Source organism: Bubalus bubalis, chromosome 22 (genome assembly GCF_019923935.1).
Source record: "Bubalus bubalis isolate 160015118507 breed Murrah chromosome 22, NDDB_SH_1, whole genome shotgun sequence".
NCBI lineage: Eukaryota > Metazoa > Chordata > Mammalia > Artiodactyla > Bovidae > Bubalus > Bubalus bubalis.
Window position 1 is genome coordinate 33,622,205 of NC_059178.1, and position 14,881 is coordinate 33,637,085.

A 14,881-nucleotide genomic window follows, 5' to 3' on the forward strand; every position below is an offset into this window, starting at 1 on the left:
CTTTGATGTGTAAGTCAATCCTACCCCTCTTGGCATGTATTCTAAATTGATTTTCATTAACTTAAGTCTTGGCATTGAGTGGATTTTGCTGTGGGCCCTGCCTTATAAAGCACAGATCCAAACATAGATCCACCTTAAACCTCTCAGAGTAGAAAATTTTATAGGGTAGCACTGCAGAGAACCCTGTAACTAGTAGCTAGGCAACCAAAAGCAACTGTAAGGAAAGAAAATTTAGAAAAGGCCAAGCCAGTGTTATCTACATAATATTTGGTATTAAGAGGTTAAAAATATTATCCTGTGTTTATTAGTAAAACTTGCTTTTGCTACTCAGTGTCTTTCACGTATACCTTTTACCTGAAATTTATTATATCAGTCTATCTTATATCAGGCTTATCTGGAGGCTCTTTTAGAGAATTCGCTTAGCTGCTTGGCTCAGGCTACCTTGCTAAGAACTATAAATTAGTCCATGTTAAGCACTATCATCCTGAGAGTGAAGCACTGAATGTAATAGGACCATGAACCATCTGGCTCTCGGTGAACAGTACAGTTAAGCTCCTGGGGGTGACAGAGGCTCATGGTATCCTGTTCATTAAAGTCAGCTGCGTCTCCTGAGTTAAGGAGAAGGAGGTCCAGATAGTTAGAATCTAATATACTAGTGGGTACCATTTTCCTGAAAGTAAGACATCCATCCTACCTTTTAAGGTCACATGAGCTATATGCTAGTGTTTCATTTCAGGCTGTTTTGTTTGCTAGTAACATTCAACCAGTTCAAAATAGGGGGGATAGGAAAACCCAAGTATCGCCAAACCTGGGGAGAGGAATGCGGCTAGATATTTAAAACAATCAAACATTATTCTAATACCCTTGCCTTACTGTGTTTTGTTTGACTCATTCTTTCCTTTTCATCACAAATTCTTTTACTCTACTTCTTTAGTCAATGGCACCAGCCTATGACCAACTCCCTTCATTTTTATCATATAAGCTAAATTTGAGTTCTTCAGTCCCTGTTGTGAAATTTCCAATTAAGTACTCATACAGGACCATCTGGGGTCCGGTGCTCATCTCTGAATCAATAAACTATCACCATAGCATGAAGTCACAGAAGGTATGCAAGCTCCCACAAGAATCAGACTGCATGTGTATCTGTGTGAATGAAATTCCCATAGGCATGTGTGAAGAAGGAAAAGAATTGGAGGAAAAGAATTGGCATCTGCTGTACTTTCCATCTCACAATATTCTTTAGATAAAGATGAGTCACCTCATGGTATTCTCTTTAATAAAAGTGATACCTACCCCTGCCAGGGATATGTTATATAAAGAGTATGATAGCCTTACAAAGGAGTTCATTTTCATTTCCCCCATCAAGTTTAAAGTGACTCTATGGAGAGAAATATTTCCCTTCTCATTGAAAACAATGGAAAATAATCGTAGTCAACAGAGCAAAGAAACACACAGGAAAGCAACAAAGAGGTGCAAGCTATATGCATTGATTCCTGCATTTACAATCAACTCCCATGAAGCCTACAGTTAGTGACAAGCAAAGTCTGTATTTCAGAGAAGACTGGACTCTAAGGAAGAAGACCAGAACTAATGAAGAAAGAAGAACATCCAGGTGGTTTAGAATGTAACCACATGATGGAACATTTTACTTTCTATTTTTAGCAAGAGGAGCTAGAAGTTGTTATAAAAACCTTATAATTCACTTTGTGTAAGTAGGCATAAAAATGTATATGGTTCTCAAAAGAGTGTGAGAGTGAAACTTTGTTTTGCAATACTCAGAACACAATTTAAAGACCCACTCTGCTGCTACTGCTAAGTCACTTCAGTCGTGTCCGACTCTGTGCGACCCCAGAGACAGCAGCCCACCAGGCTCCGCCATCCCTGGGATTCTCCAGGCAAGCACACTGGAGTGGGTTGCCATTTCCTTCTCCAATGCATGAAAGTGAAAAGTGAAAGTGAAGTCGCTCAGTCGTGTCCGACTCTTTGTGACCCCATGGACTGCAGCCTACCAGGCTCCTCCATCCATGGGGTTTTCCAGGTAAGAGTACTGGAGTGGGGTGCCATTGTCTTCTCCTAGAGACCCACTCTAGGTACTATTTATTATTGATACCTAACCTGATCAACTGTAAAGTTTAAAATTCTGGTGCTTGTATAAATTAGGAAGAATTTTTCCTCCATTGCTGTGGTTTAAAGAACTTTATTTTTACTTGAGAATGCTACAATCTAGACTAAATTAGACAACCTTCCTGCTGGATTGTGAAGAGCGGCTAGAGAAAGCTTGCACACAGAAGAGTGATTTGGGATAAGTTTTAGATGGAATCATAAGGGATTTGATTTAGGTCATACCTGAATGGTCTATTGGTTTTCCCTACTTTCTTCAATTTAAGTCTGAATTTGGTAATAAGGAGTTCATGAACTGAGCCACAGTCAGCTCCTGGTCTTGTTTTTGTTGACTGTATAGAGCTTCTCCATCTTTGGCTGCAAAGAACATAATCAATCTGATTTCGGTGTTGACCATCTGGTGATGTCCATGTGTAGAGTCTTCTCTTGTGTTGTTGGAAGAGGGTGTTTGCTGCAAGGAGATCCAACCAGTCCATTCTGAAAGAGATCAGCCCTGGGATTTCTTTGGAAGGAATGATGCTAAAGCTGAAACTCCAGTTCTTTGGCCACCTCACGTGAAGAGTTGACTCATTGGAAAAGACTCTGATGCTTGGAGGGATTGGGGGCAGGAGGAGAAGGGGACGACAGAGGATGAGATGGCTGGATGGCATCACTGACTTGATGGACGTGAGTCTGAGTGAACTCCGGGAGTTGGTGATGGACAGGGAGGCCTGGCGTGCTGTGATTCATGGGGTCGCAAAGAGTCGGATACGACTGAGCGACTGAACTGAACTGAACTTAGATGGAATTCCCCTCCACCATGGCTCTGTGATCTCAATTATATAATTACAAGTATAATCTCAGACAAATGTAATTATACATGTTAGAAGTTTCTCTGAACCTCTGTGCTTTGGTTTTGCTAAAACTAGGTAGCATGTAAAGGCTACAACAGTGTGTTGAGGTTATGGACAAATAATAACTTGCTCGTGTTTTGTTCTATGTATTTATTTAGAGTGGTCACTTGGTAAAACAGATACATATGTCTAAGTGCACACAATGACATAGACACAGCATTCCAACATTGAAGGTGAATTAATCATTTGCCCAAAGGTTATAAGTTATGTTTGAAGGAAAAAAAAAAATTTCCCACATAATCTGGGGTACCAATGTTCAGCTTCCATTTAAGTCACCAATATTCAAATGATGTTGTTCCACCTCCCCTCTTTGGAGGGTTTGCCTAAAATACTTTCCCCACGTTCACTTAGCTTGTCACCAAGACAAACACGTGTGTCATCCAACTGAACACTAAAACATGTGATAACACTTATATAACAACAACAAAAATAGACATATATATGTCAAGGAAGAATAAATAAAATTTTATTTCTTTTGTGTTCAAGTAGGGTGGGCATAAATTAACAAAACTAATCACATTGACTTTTAATTTTAATTTCATTGCATCCTTTTTCATCCTCCTACCTGTATGTCAGTTTCTCCCACAATGCCTGTCTATGCTTTAACTATCCAATCACGAGCTACTCTGGTTAAAGATTTTGTAATGTATTTTGGCTGCTATGACTCTGGGTCAAATCTGTTTCCAGAGAATGTGACTAAAAGCATTCCAGGTCTCGGTTACTTTGGTTCCTAAAGGTGGGGCATCTTCTGTGTCTCACACTGTTCACTCTTTCAATGTTAGTTGCAAACTTCACCTCACAGGCATTTGAAGTCCAATTGTGGGTCTATTTTAATACCTTATAGTCACATGTTTTTCCCTTTCTTCATTCACCCTTCAGGAGAAATGTCTTAGAGAGGTTATTCTATCTTCTCCTTCATCTGTCTTCCTTGTCTCTCATGCCCTAAATATTCCAGAAATCCAGAGAACTTCCTCTATCATCTTCTTTCCTGTGTGTTCCTGGTGGCATTATTTGTTGTTCTGCCTGACCTATTGGGTCAACAGAACTTGGAACTTGTTTCTCTTAAAACAAAAGAACGTGCATTTTTCAATATACATTCTTAATCTACATTATTATCATGGTGAGTTTTCCCTACAAAGGCCCAGACTTTCAATCTGAGAGTTTCCTGTTTCATTCCCAAGAAGGTTTTATTGAAAATTTAGATATCTAAGTGATAATGATCTTTGTGTAAAGGACAACTTCAGGTTAAGATAATTTAGACTACGATTATGATTGCCTTTAAGATACAAAGATTCTGCTTATTGCTAAGGGAAGCAATAATACTTCAAAATCACACTCTGTAGTTACTTTATGAATCAAACTATAAAATGCTCAGATTGCAGCTGCCATTCTTTGAACTCTAGCTTTTTTCCTCCATTTAAAATAGATTTGGTTTGCTTTTTCTTAGGTTGGCACTCTGGCAGAATCTTGCATTAGAAACAGCCATCTCTATGGAGATATAGATTATAGTTCATGTTAAAATATGTTTGCTGTTGACATGCTTTTGGCTTAAATTGGTGGCACATTTAGTGGAAGTTTAGTGTTACAGAAGTTTCTTAAGATGATTTTGACAAGAGAAAAATGGTGCCATAAATATGATTAGAAAGAAACATTTTTTCAAACATTAATGTATTTCAGTTCTTGACTACCAAGGTAAAAGAATGGGGAATTCTGGAATGCTGGTTGTTAAGTTTTACACAATCGCTGGACCTCTCTGCAGATATAAATCAAGACGGGACTCACATAGAGTGTGCAGAATTTTCTATTGAATCTAAGAATGATTTTGGTTATATGGAAGATCCCTGAAAGGAAAATATTAGTTTTAAAAACCTCCAGAGCATGTTGGCTTTTCAAAATAAAGAATTTTTATGTTAAACTTCCTGAATATTCCTACCAACTAGAAATAGATGAAGATGTGCCATCTGGGGAGAAATTTTTACAAATGTCTTATCTTAAGGATATCTGATAACTGTGGTGTTAGAGAAGACTCTTGACAGACCCTTGGACAGCAGGGAGATCAAACTAGTCAATCCTTAAGTAAATCAACCCTGAATATTCATTGGAAGGACTGATGCTGAAGCTGAAGCTCCAATACTTTGGCCACCTGATGCAAAGAGCCAACTCATCAGAAAAGCCCCTGATGCTGGGAAAGATTGAGAGCAAGAGAAGAAAAGAACAACAGAGGATGAGATGGTTGGATGGCATCACCGACTCAATAGTCATGAGTTTGAGCAAACTCCAGGAGATAGTGAAAGACAGGGAAGCTTGATGCATTTCAGTCCAGGGGATCACAGAGAGTCGGACACAACTTAGCGACTGAACAACAATAACAACAAGGATATCTGTGAACAAGAGCTATCCCATGCCAGTTAACTGTAGAGAGATCTCTTCCAAGACTGTTCTAACATTAATGAGCCCACACTAAATAAATCTGTGTCCTGCAACTATCATTAGAAGCCTTACTGGGGTATTTGGGAAGCTTGGGTATTTGGAAGAAAAAAATTTTTTTCTTTCTTCAATGTCTTAAAAATTATATATTTCATCATCATAAATTACTTTCATCTTTGTCTCTGGTTTGTCTAAATGAAATGGACATTTGGGAGGCAATGATTTTCCTGCTCAAATAGAAATAGCATGATTACTTGACTAGTGTTTTAAAAAGAATTCAAGTATCAGACAGAATAGCCTCTAGGTTATCATCAAAACCTGATATCCTGTTATTATATAATTGAGGCCACAAGGTTGTCAATATCAAACACAATCATTGCTTCCTGAAATTTGCAACCTGAAACTAAAGCCAGAATTTTAAGTCACAAAGACATCCCTGAAGCACTTGGGGAGTTTTCAGAGCTGTGTCAGGGGATTTAAGGAGCATTGCTTCCATTAATCTTGCTGAAAGTCTCATGACTAAATTCCTATGCATTGCTTTTTAAGATTTGCTCAAAAATGTCTCAGCATACAAAGTATAGACAAATTCATTACAGCTCTTACTTTACATTATTCTGAAATCATTTCTAAGTAATTCAACACTGACTCTCCTCTTTTATAAAAGATCATAAAATACATTTTGCCTACTTGAAATAATTACTTTTTAATTACATGAACTTTCACAAAGAGTGAAAACTAGTTTTTACATTGAGCATGACTGAAAGAAAAAAAATAGTGGTAAAGTTGAAAGAAATTATGGCAGGCTTTGTTGTTGTTGTTGTTGTTGTTTGTTTGTTTTGTTTTGTTACAAAAATGATAGAAGCTTAGAATTTTTTATTGCTTAGAATAGATAGATGGATAGATAGATCGATCACATATTGCAAATACCAATTTTAATGAGACAGAGAGTAGTTCATGGCCTAGTTGATGAGACAGGGAGATGGAAGCATAAAGGCTACTAAAGACATGCAGCAAAAAAGAGGAACCTTAAGAATTATATAGGAGTTTGAAGCATAGAGTTATCTGAGGTTTTGGATTATAGCATTAGATGGGTGGTGATATTCAGTTAATGTGTCCAACTCTTTGCTGGGTAGTGTAGGACACAAAATAAAAATGTTACAAAGTCAGTTTTAAACAGTTTTGTAATGCAATGATAATTTGCATTTCCTTTTATAGGGAATATATAATCAAAAGTTGAGGGAGATAATTTAGGTGATCTCATAAATGAGTTCACATAAGTAAACAAAGAGGCAGAGAGATAAGTAAGGAGGCTATGCAGAGGGCAAGTAGAGATGAAACAAAAATGAACAAAAGAATTACCAGTTATAATTCAGAGAAAGAAATAGGTTGAAGGACCTGATTGGAGATGGGAGAAAGAGGAGTCCAGAATCACTGGGGTTTTTAGCACATTAGGTTAAGATATGATAGAAAATAGAAGAACGTGAAAGTGAAAGTTGCTCAGTCGGGCCCAACCCTTTGCGACCCCATGGACTATACAGTCCATGGAATTCTCCAGGCCAGAATACTGGAGTGAGCAGTCATTCCCTTCTCCAGGGGATCTTCCCAATCCAAGGATGAAACCCAGGTCTCCCTCATTGCCGGTGGATTCTTTACCAGCTGAGCCACAAGGGAAGCCCAGAAAATAGAAGAAGAAACCCTCAGTTGAGGCAGAATATAATGATTTCTGCTTTAGTTATGAGAACTTAGAGCTCTGTGAAGTTTGTGAATAATTGCTGAGTAATTTGGGGGCTATAGATACAGATTTTGAGACATCAGTTCATAAATGATTGGGTTGATGAGCCCATCTGGAGAGATTTTTTAAAAAAAGAGTAAATATAAAGGAGATCGATGGGAGAATCTTGGTGGTGGCTGAGGTTAGAAAAAGCAATCAGGAAGGAGATGGAGAAAAGTGGTTAGAGAGATAAGAGGACCAGGAAAAGCCTCTCTAGAGGAGCTTTATCATTAAACTATGGAGAAATGTCATCAGGGGCCCAAGGGGCAAAGTAGTTGAGGAGGATGAAGCCTGTAGTTTTGGTGAGTATGAAGTCATTGATATTTTTACATACAGCATTTTCAGCAGAGTGGAGGGGATAAGACTTGCAGGGGATTTGGGAATGATCTGGATATAAATGATGAGAGCTTTGAGTAGGTGGCAGGAGGTAGCAGAGAGTTACCTTCATAGGTATTTTGAAACAAAACTAAGAAGATTCATGAGTCAATGTCTTAAAAAGGCACGTATTGGAAGAGAGACCCGAAAGTGTTTGCATGGTCATACTGGAGAGTCCAGTGGAGACAGAAAACCCTTAGGAAAGAAATTGGACATTTCAGTTGGTTCAATCTTTAAGAAAGTGTTAAATTCAGTTCTCTGCCTGCTCCTCCATATACAGTCATGCACAGGATGATTTTTGCATCATATCTGCTCAGAGAATTGCATATATCAGTCAGGATAAGCTAATTTTTGCTGCAAGAACAACACCCCCACCCCCATATTAGTGTTTCAGTGAAATAAAGGTTAGTTCTTGTTTTGCGTCATTCTTTTCTGTGGGTTGCCAAAGGCAATCATAACATTTATTTAGGGATTCAAAGGGACAGGCACGATCTTGGTAAATACTCTTATAATCGCTACTGGGGGAGAAAGTGGGCATTGTGAAAGACACACAGGTTCTTAAAGCATTCTCATGGAAGAGAAATGTGTTACTTCTGCTCATATTTCATTCACCAACCTAGCCATAGAGCCACCTGATTCAAGTGGTCAGGGAAGGGCAAGCCCACAGATGTCTGGAAGGTGAAGCGGAAATGCTGTGAACATTTGCAATGATTACCACACTGCATTAAAAGCTTAAAAGGGAACTGTAGGATTCAGAGAAGATGGATGAGGGAGCAAAATGGGTTGAATTAATTACATTCTCCAATGTTATTATGCTCCTTGAAATGCATATAATGTTGAAATCATCTCATAGGAACACCTGTGAAAGAGAGTTTTTCATAATTGTTTCTGAATGCGTCTAATAAAATGAGACAATTAGCCTTCTCTAATGTATTAATTATGATTAGTTTCATCTGCCTGTGACAAGCAACATATATAACAGTGGCTGAAATAAGACACAATCATTTTTCTCTTATGTAAAAGTCTGGATAAGAGATCCAGGACTTCCATGATCATTCAGGTCAAGATTTCTTCTACCTAGTTTCTCTTTTAACTTTTATTTTGTATTGGTGTATTGCGTGTCTGCTAAGTCACTTCAGTCCTGTCTGACTCTTTGCGACCCTATGGACTGTAGCCTGCCAGGCTCCTCTGTCCATAGAATTCTCCAGGCTAGAATACTGGAGTGGGTTGCCATGCCCTGCTCCAGGGAATCTTCCTGACCCAGGGATCAAACCTGCATCTCTCATTTCTCCTGCATTGGCAGGTGGATTCTTTACCACTGAGCCACTTAGGAATCCTGTATTGAAGTATGGCTGATTAAAAATGCTGTGATAGTTTCAGATGGACAGCAAAAGGGATACAGCCATACATATACATGTATCTGTACTCCTTCATCTACCTAGTTTCTTCATCAACTTCCATTTTGACTTCCATTTTGTGGCCCCAAATGCCTCTTCCAGCTTCAGCCATTTCGTCTTTATTTTGGCAGCAGCTGCTGCTGCTAAGTCGCTTTAGTCATGTCCAACTCTGTGCGACCCCAGAGACGGCAGCCCACCAGGCTCCCCTGTACCCGGGATTCTCCAGGCAAGAATGCTGGAGTGGGTTGCCATTTCCTTCTCCAATGCATGAAAGTGAAAAGTGAAAGTGAAGTCACTCAGTCATATCAGACTCTAGCGACCCCATGGACTGCAGCCTACAAGGCTCCTCCGTCTATGGGATTTTCTAGGCAAAAGTACTGGAGTGGGGGGCCATTGCCTTTGGCAGCAGAGCACTTCCTAAAAGTTTCACCCTCCCTTCTGGATGTACTGCATTGACTAGAACTTAAGAGACTCACAACGAAGGCTGGTCTATGTGGTCTTGATTCTGGGGGCCCATGCACTCTATTACCTTTTGGGGGTTCAACTTCTAAGTAAGAAGAGGAAATTAATAGCACATGACTGTCCATTTTACATACTTCACCATGCCTGTGTGGAGGTTCCTCTTTTTTGATTTGAGGTTTCCTCTTGTTTCTAGCAGTTCTTATCATAGCCTGGAATCCAAGACTCCACATTCCACATCAGAAAGGGGACAACTCAGTAGGGATACACTGTTAGAACCAGAATACTTCCCTAGCCTCTTACTCAGAGTTGGAACAGCACTTTGAGAGTGAATGAGCATCAGTATAGGCTTTGGTGCGATTTTATGGTCAGTCACTTTCTGCTGCTGGTGCTGCGGCTAAGTCGCTTCAGTCGTGTCTGACTCTGTGTGACCCCATAGACGGCAGACCACCAGGCTCCTCTGTCCCTGGGATTCTCCAGGCAAGCACACTGGAGTGGGCTGCCATTTCCTTCTCCAATGCATGAAAGTGAATAGTGAAAGCAGTCACTTCCTAGCTTTACATAATTAACAACTCATGGTGGGATGTGATAGCGGAATTGAATAAAATTGGCCAGTATTTTCTGTTGCCTATGAGTTTAACTGACAATGTCCTGTACAGAACTGCATTCCATGTGGACTCCCTGCTGTAGAACTCCAAAGAGTTAGTGAGATTTGGAGAGTGGTAGCGATTCTTCATTTTTGCTTCACTCCCATTATGGGAGATGTAAGATGGAACGGATTTTGTAGCCCAAAGAAAGAAGAGATGAAGCATGTGGAACTTCAAAAGCAGGAGAGATTGGCAGCTGCATTTGACCCAGTGTTAGACCTGGCACAGATTTCAGGAAACAGTTGAGATGTTTGGCTTTATACTTTTGTTTTTCAAGTGCTCCTTTTTAGAGCCTTTCCACTTCATACACCAGATGTTGCACTTACATTATTGTGTTGGTAGTAGTAACACAAATTTGAATTATAGGAGAATGTATTATTCAAGTTGCAGATGAGATAAACCTTGCCAAATATGTATGAATTAAACATCCAGTAGCCCACGGCTTGATGGAGTTCTGAGTCAGGCCAACAGGGTGATTAGGAAATTGTGATGGCTCAGATTCCTGAGAATATAGGTTTCCCATCTGTTGTTTTGTACTTTATAATAGAATAATGATGGACAGCAGAAAAAAAATAAACCTGAAGATTTACATCTATTAGGAATTGAATCATAGTCTTATTTAAGTCATAATATAGTAAAAGGTGTATTTAAATTGATGCTAAGTGTAGGTCCAACTCTTTGTGACCCCATGGACTGCAGTACACCAGGCTTCTCTGTCTTTCATCATTTCCTGGAGCTTACTCAAATTCATGTCCATTAACTCAGTGATGCCATCCAACCATCTTGTCCTGTATACCCTCTTCTCCTGTGCTCAATCTTTCCCAGCATCAGGGTCTTTTCCAATGAGACAGCTCTTTGCATCAGGTAGCCAAAGTATTGGAGCTTCAGCTTCAGCATCAGTCCTTCCAATGAATATTCAGGACTAATTTCCTTTGGGATTGACTGGTTTAATCCCCTTGCCATCCAAGGGACTCTCAAGAGTCTTCTCCAACACCACAGTTCAAAAACATCAATTCTTCAGTGCTCAGCCTTCTTTATGGTCCAACTCTCCTATTGTACGTGAAAGTGAAGTTGCTCAGTCATGTCCGAGTCTTTGCAACCCCATGGACTGTAGCCTAACAGGCTTCTCCATCCATGGGATTTTCCAGGCAAGAGTACTGGAGTGGGTTGCCATTTCAAAAACCGAATCTTTGACATTATAGACCTTTGTAGGCAAAGTAATTGCTGTCTCTGCTTTTTAATATGCTGTCTAGGTTGGTCATAGCTTTTCCTCCAAGGAGCAAGTGTCTTTTAATTTCATAGCTGCAGTCATCACCTGCAGTGATTTTGGAGCCCAAGAAAATAAAGTCTGTCACTGTTTCCATTTTTTCTCCACCTATTTGCCATGAAGTGAGAGGCCCAGATGCCATGATCTTCATTTTTTGAATGTTGAGTTTTAAGCCAGCTTTTTCATTCTCCTCTTTCACCTTCATCAAGAGGCTCTTCAGTTCCTCTTAGCTTTCTGCTATAAGGGTGGTGTCATATGCATATTTGAAGTTATTGCTGTTTCTCCCTGCTATCTTGATTCTAGCTTGTGCTTCATCCAGCCCGACATTTCACATGATGTACCCTGCATATAAGTTAAATAAGCAGGGTGGCAATATACAGCCTTAATGCTCCTTTCTCAATTTTGAACCAGTCCATTGCTCCATGTCCCATTTTAACTGTTGCTTCTTGACCTGCATACAGGTTTCTCAGGAGGCAGGTAAGGTGATCTAGTATTCCTATATCTGTAAGAATTTTCCATATTTTGTTGTGATCCACACATTCAAAAGCTTTGGTGTATTCGATGAAGCAGAGGAGGTATTTTTCTGGAATTCCCTTGCTTTCTCTGTGATCCAATGGATGTTGGCAATTTGACCTCTGATTCCGCTGCCTTTTCTAAATCCAGCTTGTACATCTGGAAGTTCTTTGTTCACATACTGTTGAAGCCTAGATTGAAGGATTTTGAGTATTACCTTGTTAACATGTGAAATGAGCACAATTGTGCAGTAGTTTAAACAGTCTTTGGCATTGCCCTTCTTTGGGATTGGAATGAAAACTGACCTTTTCCAGTCCTGTGGCCTCTGCTGAGTTTTCCAAGTTTGCTGACATAGTGAGTGCAGCACTTTAACGGCATCATCTATTAGGATTTGAAATAACTTATCTGGAATTCCATCACCTCCATTAACTTTGTTCTAATTAGAAGGGTAAAGCAAAAATAAAAAAATTCATATTTTTCAATTACTATTTAATTTACTCATTATCTTTAAATCTCATATAATATTATAAATCCCTTTTACAATTAAATACAATTTAGTTTCCTCTAAAGTTTGTTCACGGAGAAGGCGATGGCACCCCACTCCAGTATTCTTGCCTGGAAAATCCCATGGACGGAGGAGCCTAGTAGACTGCAGTCCATGGGGTCGCTAGGAGTCAGACACGACTGAGCGACTTCACTTTCACTTTTCACCTTCATGCATTGGAGAAGGAAATGGCAACCCACTCCAGTATTCTTGCCTGGAGAATCCCAGGGACAGGGGAGCCTGGTGGGCTGCCGTCTACGGGGTCTCACAGAGTCAGACACGACTGAAGCAACTTAGCAGCAGCAAAGTTTGTTCAAATTTTCACTGTTATGCTTTATATGATAAAATTCAATACTGATTTTTTTCACTTGGTATTATTGACCAACTCATATCCTTTTTATAATTTCATAGGCTTTTCACATCAGCAACTTTATCTCAATGTTAAATAGCCCTTCTTTCTGACAAATAAAAATAAATTAAGAAAATGTCTTACAACTTGACCCTGAATCTGATACACTACCATTTATTTTTAAGTCACTTTAAAAAATTTATGTGATCCTGTCTATATCACAAAGAAATATTTGAAAGTAAGATTTTATTATAGGATGTCAAACCATCTTTAACAGTTCAAGGACGTATAGCTTAGCATATTTATTTATCCACAGCTTATGTTGGTTTTAAGTGGGTATGCATTAATAAAAATAATGGTTGTTTATCCCAAACCTCATCTTTTTCCTTCATACGGAGGGGAAGCAAAACAATCAATTATTTTATACAGTTGTTAGTAGAGAGAAAACACATCAGTTATATTACTATATCTTATTTGTAAGAATTCTCTTGACAAGAAATTTTGCACCAGAACTGATACCACACTGTGTATAGTAGATATAATCTCTAATGAAGGAAATATGGGTAAAATCAAATAATATTCAAAGGATGCTATATGCTGAATGATATCAAGCACCCTATTTTACATCTATACTTTTAGCACAACTGATTTAGGTATATGTACTGGTTAGCAACAGAACAGCACAGTAAATTGTCCTAGTCACTGTGAAAAGAAATATTAGCAAGTGACTAGCATATGAATGAAAACTTATTCAATGATGAGAATAAAATATGACATATTTTATTCATTGTGCTTCCTATCTGTGTTTGCATATATATATACAAGTTTAAGTTTTGTGGCTGGTATTTTTAATAAATCTCAAGTTAGAAAAGTACTAAAATTTCAAAAGGGTCCTGAAGTCTAAGATACAATAATTTTGGTGTCAATATTTCCATAGATTTTCTTATGAGGAGGAGGAATTACTGGCTGTTAATAAGAATGAACTAAATCTCTTCTCTCCTTTGCCCTCTCTTATGAATTAATTGGCTTTGGCTTGCCAGAATCACAGTGCAGACTATAAAGAATGGACAGGCTTGGCATGTACCATGTTTTCTCCACTGCATTAATTGAACTGTAAATGAGATTTTTGTCAATAAAATAAAACATGTTGCCCAGAGCACATGGAGAAAAGCAACAGAGAGAGTCAAGTGCTTAACAATATGAGGGATATGAACACAACTTAAAGCTTCTCCCCTAAATCAATTCAAAGAAAAGTATGACGTGTGCTCCTTGTTAATCTAGTCCCTTAAGTCATTTTACAAATTCTTGGACACCCATTAAAAAAATAAATTTCAAGAACTTCGTGTGTTTTTCTTCCCCCTAACATGGCACTCGCTCTCAAACACTGCTCTTGGCACAATCTGTCATGATTTCCATATCCATGTAAATTGTTTCTCCAATACCCTGGACTTCTTTGACTTCCTCTCCTCCTAAGATCTTGCCCAACAACTTCCTTCCACCCCTCACACTCATGCTTATACCCTAGGTCTTGGCATTTCCCATAAATATGACTCCATACTTCTAACATTCAAACTACCACCTGGTTTTCGTTTTCACTTCTGGTGCCCTTATGTCAGCAGTCTCCTTTTTTCTCACTGGGGCTTAAAAACACATTGATTTTCACTTGACTTCCTTCCCTTCTCATCTTCATTTCTCTTTTCCCACCTTCCATTCTGTGCGCACTTGTCATCATGCCCTTGCGCAGAGGTTTGACATCCTTGGCCTTCTCTCATTTCCTCTTTCTTCTCTTGTTTCCTCACTCTCATCTCAATGCTGGTTAAATCCCACTGTCTGCTTACTCCCAGGATACTTTGCATGGCTCAGTGTGTTTGGAGGAAAAGATATATTTTGGCTGACTCATCCCACTTGAAATGCTTTAAAAAAATTTAATTAATTTATTATTTTCGGCTGTGCTGGGCCTTTTTGGCTGCACGTGGTTTTTCTCTAGTTGTGTGCAGCCTTCTCATTGTGGTGGCTTCTCTTTTTGCAGAGCATGGGCTCTAGTTGTGTGCAGGCTTCAATAGTTACGGCACGCAGCCTCGGTAGTGGTGGTGCGCACGGGCTTACTTGCCCCCAGGG